Source organism: Octodon degus, unplaced genomic scaffold (genome assembly GCF_000260255.1).
Source record: "Octodon degus isolate 3935 unplaced genomic scaffold, OctDeg1.0 scaffold00010, whole genome shotgun sequence".
Classification (NCBI taxonomy): domain Eukaryota; kingdom Metazoa; phylum Chordata; class Mammalia; order Rodentia; family Octodontidae; genus Octodon; species Octodon degus.
Genome location: NW_004524586.1, coordinates 18,533,817 through 18,538,798, shown reverse-complemented (window position 1 = coordinate 18,538,798; position 4,982 = coordinate 18,533,817). Strand labels below are relative to the sequence as shown.

The following is a 4,982-nucleotide window of genomic DNA, read 5'->3' as shown; positions in this document are numbered from 1 at the left end:
TAAGACGCAGCTAGGCTTGGTATTGTTGAGTTCCTCCTTTTATCTTTGTGTCAATTGCTTTTGCCTGTTCCCTTTATTTATTTATTTGGCGGAACTGGGGATTGAACTCAGGCCCTTGCGCTTGCCAGGGAAGCACTTATTCCACTGAGCCATCTCCCTGACTCTGTTCCTCTTCTTTAGATGCCTGTGCCTCTTTCCCAGCTCTCTGGAATGTATCTTGCCTGATAATTTTTTTTTTTTTGGTATATTTCCTTGCCTGATGCTGCACTATTAGTCATTTAAAGACATTTTCAAGTAATAAATATCCTATTAATTTTTCTCATTAATAGCTATGGAACAGGTAATAAATTGTTATTTTAAACAAAGAAATGTTTTACAAACAAATCATAAACCCTTTTGGTCCCCAAAGTAGATTTTCAAAGCTGATAAAAATATACTATCATCCAAATATTTTATAGAAGGCTACTTCCTTTGAGGTTTAGTAAATGTTATGTGTTTGTGTAAACAGGAAATTTGAAAGATGCATTTGTGTTTTGTCCCCCTCCTCCCTCTGTTAAGCAAATACCATTGACTAATCTCAGTATTTGTTTTGTTTGCATGGCCACCTTTTGGAGAGAGGTTGGGTTAGGAGTTCCCTTTTAATTGCCTGAAAAGTCTTACTGTATTTCGCTGGTGGTTAAAAACACATTTTTATTCTGGATGTTGCATGTTTTTAACACATTTTAAAGGTGCTAAAAAAACCAGTTTTCTAATAGGTGCTATAAGCTATATTTCCAATTTTAGGAATAGTGACAAATTAAGATAGTCTTTACGAGTTGATTATATTGTAGAGGTGTGAAGATTGGTAAAGACAACACCCAAAGAAACAAAGCGGTGATCAAAAATACCGTGAATGTTTAAATTTTAGGAAAAATAGTGCAGTAACTTACTATACTTTTCCAAGAATGAGAGGACAAGTGTTTTCATTTGTATTTTGAAGAGGATTAATGGCAATGTCTCTTGTTTGTCTGCTTTTGTCTGTCTTCCTTCTTTACCCACTTAATTATTCATAAACTCACTCATGTTAAGCAAACATTTGCTGAGCAGGTATTGTGTCCCAGGGGGCTGCCCAGGCACCTGCCGGATGCTGACATGCAGGCTCTGGGTGGTGCAGTTCTGCTCTTAGGACCTAGATGCAGGCAGGATCTGGAGGAGAATGTCTGAGTGGGCTTTGGAGGAGATGATCAGATGGATGAGACCCAGGGTGAGAACCTTCAGCTGATTTCCTGAAGCTACTTTGCTCCCCACTGTTCCTGCATGACTGTTATTTCATGGCTTGTACCTTCTAAGGTCTTTTTTTTGTTAAATTCTCCTCAGATTACCTAATTACTGTTTTCTGTCTCTTGCCAAATGCCTGCCTGCCTGGCACAATGGCTTGGGAAGTTGTTTGCTTTCTGAATCCAGTTTTGATGCAAGTTCTGAAGTGCAAGTTTGCGCCTGTGTGAGATAGGGCTTGTGCTGGGAGCTTCGGGGTTCGCAGGATAGAACAGAGGGCCGCAGATGAAGGAGAGGATCCCAGGGGCCAGAAGCAGAAAGAGAAGTGGGTGCTCCCCTTGAACTCACCCCGAAGAGGCCAGTGAGGTGGTCTGAGAACCCGCATGCAGAGTGCTTGTCAGATAAGGAGTTAGAAGCGGGTGGAAGAGGACATGCTCTATTTCCAAACCCCCAAAGCATGAGGGGACATAGGAGTTACAATGATACCCAGAATGCTCTGTATATATTTGGTTACTGCAAGGCTGTTTGATAATGGGCCCCTTTGCCTCCTTTATTGCAGAGAACCCAATGCTGGAATTTCTTCTTTCTCTTGAGACCAAAATAATTGGAAATAACCAAATGTTCAACAATTGGAGACATGTTTCTGTTCAGTGAAATATGTAGCCACTGAAAATGATAACTATGAAGATAATACTGGACGTGGAAGCTGTTTTAATAAAGCTGCATGTTGAAAAGGATTAAAATAGTCTCTGTACTATAATCACAAATATGTAAAAATAAATGCATGCAGATAAGAACTACAAAGAAATATGTGAAAAATTTTAAAAAGAAATCAGGATTACAATGATTATATTAGTTAAGGAAAGGCAAGTAGTTATAAAGGAAAAGTCCTGAAATCTCAGTAACTTAACACGAGACGTGTAGTTTTGCTTACTTCATGTTGTGAAGACATACTGGGACCAGGATTCTGCCAGCTTATTGTCCTTCTGCTCTAGAGTAGTGTGATCCTCTCCATTCAGTGGGTAGGTATGGAGCCCCGTGGTGTCCATGTGATTGGCCTGAAGGGGTTGCAGAGCCCACATCTGGATAAAGGGACGGCTGGGAAGTGTAGTCAGGCCTCAGCGGCTGCTTCCCCGTAACAAGATCACACAATCGAGGGGCCACTGTACTTCAAAAGACTTTAAAGATGTTGATATTTTACAAACCTTGGTGTTTAGTCAACGGTATTTGCCCCAGTGACTTTAAGTTTTCTTGGATGCATTTTTATTTTTTTTTTTAAAAACCTCACCAAATATTTCTATGAGCTGAGTGTGGTGACACAGGCCTGAAATTGCAGCGCTCGAGCCTGAGGCAAGAGGGATGGGACATTTGAATCTAGCCCAGGCAATTTAGTGAGACCCTGAAAGAAAGAGAGAGAGAAAGAAGGAAAACAGGTAGAAAGAAAGACACACAGAAAGACAGACAGACAGACAGACAGACAGACAGACAGACAGACAGACAGAAAGACAAAAGGAAGAAGGAAAGAAAAAAGAAAGAAAGAGGAAGAAGAGCTGGGGATGGAGTTCAGGGTAAGTGTCTTTTTTTTTTTTTTTTTTTTGCACTGGGGATTGAACTCAGGACCTTGTGCTTGCCAGGCAGGCACTTAAGCCACTGATCTATCTCCTTAGCCCTCAAGGTTATTTTTTTATTTCAAGAAAGTGAAATAAGGAGGGCGAGTGTCTGGCGGGCAGAAGTAAGAAGATGGCGGTGGAGTCGCACGTTACTCAGGAGGAAATTAAGAAAGAGCCAGAGAAGCCAATTGACCGCGAGAAGACATGTCCGCTGCTGCCCCGGGTCTTCACCACCACCAAGGGTCGGCACCACCGTATGGACGAGTTCTCCCTCTGCAATGGCCCGTCCAGCGAGCTGCAGATCTACACCTGAATGGATGCAACTTTGAAAGAAGTAACTAGCTTAGTAAAAGAAGTCTACTCAGAAGCTAGAAAGAAGGGCACACACTTCAATTTTGCAATTGTTTTCGTGGATCTTAAAAGACCTGGCTATCGAGCTAAGGAGATTGGCAGCACCATGTCTGGCAGAAAGGGGACGGATGATTCCATGACTGCAGTCACAGAAGTTCCAAATAGGCGATTACTTGGACATAGCGATTACCCCTCCAAATCGGGCACCACCTCCTTCAGGGCGTATGAGACCATGTTAAATTTTATCTTACTTTCTCTCAAATTTATTTTTCACCCAACTAGGTAAAATAAACTTACATACTTTTTCCTTTCAAAAAAAAAAAAAAAAAAGAAAGTGAAATAAGGGTGCAAACTCAAAAAGCCGGGATGTCTGGGGAGTAGAGATTTTGGCAGGCAAAACAACAACAGCAATTACAGTACACGTTAGATTCAGTGTTTCCTCCCATTTCTGAGCTTTTGCTGGACCATTACTTGTAATGGATTGAATTGTTTCTCCCACCCAATTTACATATTGAAATCATGTCCCACAATGTGATCATATGTGGAGATAGGGCCTTTAAAGAAATAATTAAGGTTCCATGAATTCATGAAAGTGAGGGTCCTAGCCCAATACGATAGAGATCATTACAAGAAGAAAAGACATTAGGGACCTGTGTGTGTGTGAACGAAAAGTCATGCGAAGACACAGCAAGAAGGTAGGCACCTGTGAGAGAAGGAGAGAAACCCGGCGGGAACAAAACCTGCCAGCGGCTTGACTTTGGACTTCCAGCCTCAGAACTGAGAAAATAAATTTCTGTGGTTTCACATACTAACTCTGTGGCCTTTTGTTATAGAAGTTCTAGAAAACAAACACATTGCATCTCCTTGCACTAACTTTAGATAGACTCTTGAGGCCTCTTACAGCTTGGATGAGGGACCACCTCCTTGGGGAGGCTTTCCTTCACCCCAAGCTGCACTGTGCATCTCTCCTTGGGCTCTCCCAGCACTTTGTGGTTACTCTGCCTTATTACTCATGGAATACATTGGCAATATCCTCTCCTTGTCTATAACGTGAGCTCTACAAGAGGAGTGACTGTATCTTCTATGTCTATATACCTGAGTACTTTCATATACCTAGAACAATGGCATATGGTGAGTGATCAATAAATAAGTGCCTAGAAAATGAGTTAGCTTAAATTTAAGGCCTAGCTACTTTTGCCATTGATTTCCAATTTTATTGCTCAATGATCTGCTAATATGCATGGGAAAATTTCAGTTGTTTCATATTTACTTATGCATGTTTTATGAGCTAGTATGTGTTCTGTTTTGGAGAAAGTGCCATGTGCTGTTAAGAAAAATGTCCATTCTGTTTTTGCCTGGCTAAGCTAGCTCACAGTACTAAGGAGCAAGAGATAATCATCTTGGCTGATTGAAGCTGGCCAGTGTCAATCTCTGAGCCAAATGGCAGAGTCAGAGATGCTCCTAGTCAGAGATGCTCCTAGATGCTCCTAGAAATCTAGTCAGATTTCTCCTCTAGAAAGACTATACTTGACTATGCGGAGCTTAGAAATACAGAAAAGCTGTTAAGAACATGCTGAATGCGAAAGATACTCTGCCATAGTAGGTGCCTACTCTTATTTAAATGTGTCTCCCAAGGGTTCTTGTGGAAAACCTTAAGTTCCATTATGAGATATTAAGAGAGTAGAAACCTAAACCATCAGGGTGTTTAGAGATGGGGACTTCGGAAGGAGATTAGAATTAAATTAGGTCATCAGGGTGGAGCTTCTG

At 41.3% G+C, this 4,982-nt stretch overlaps 1 pseudogene; it reads left to right on the top strand.

The window, feature by feature from the left end:
• Positions 1-2,967: 2,967 nt before the first annotated feature.
• LOC101566611 lies at positions 2,968-3,454 on the top strand (annotated as a pseudogene).
• The last annotated feature ends 1,528 nt before the right edge of the window (positions 3,455-4,982 follow it).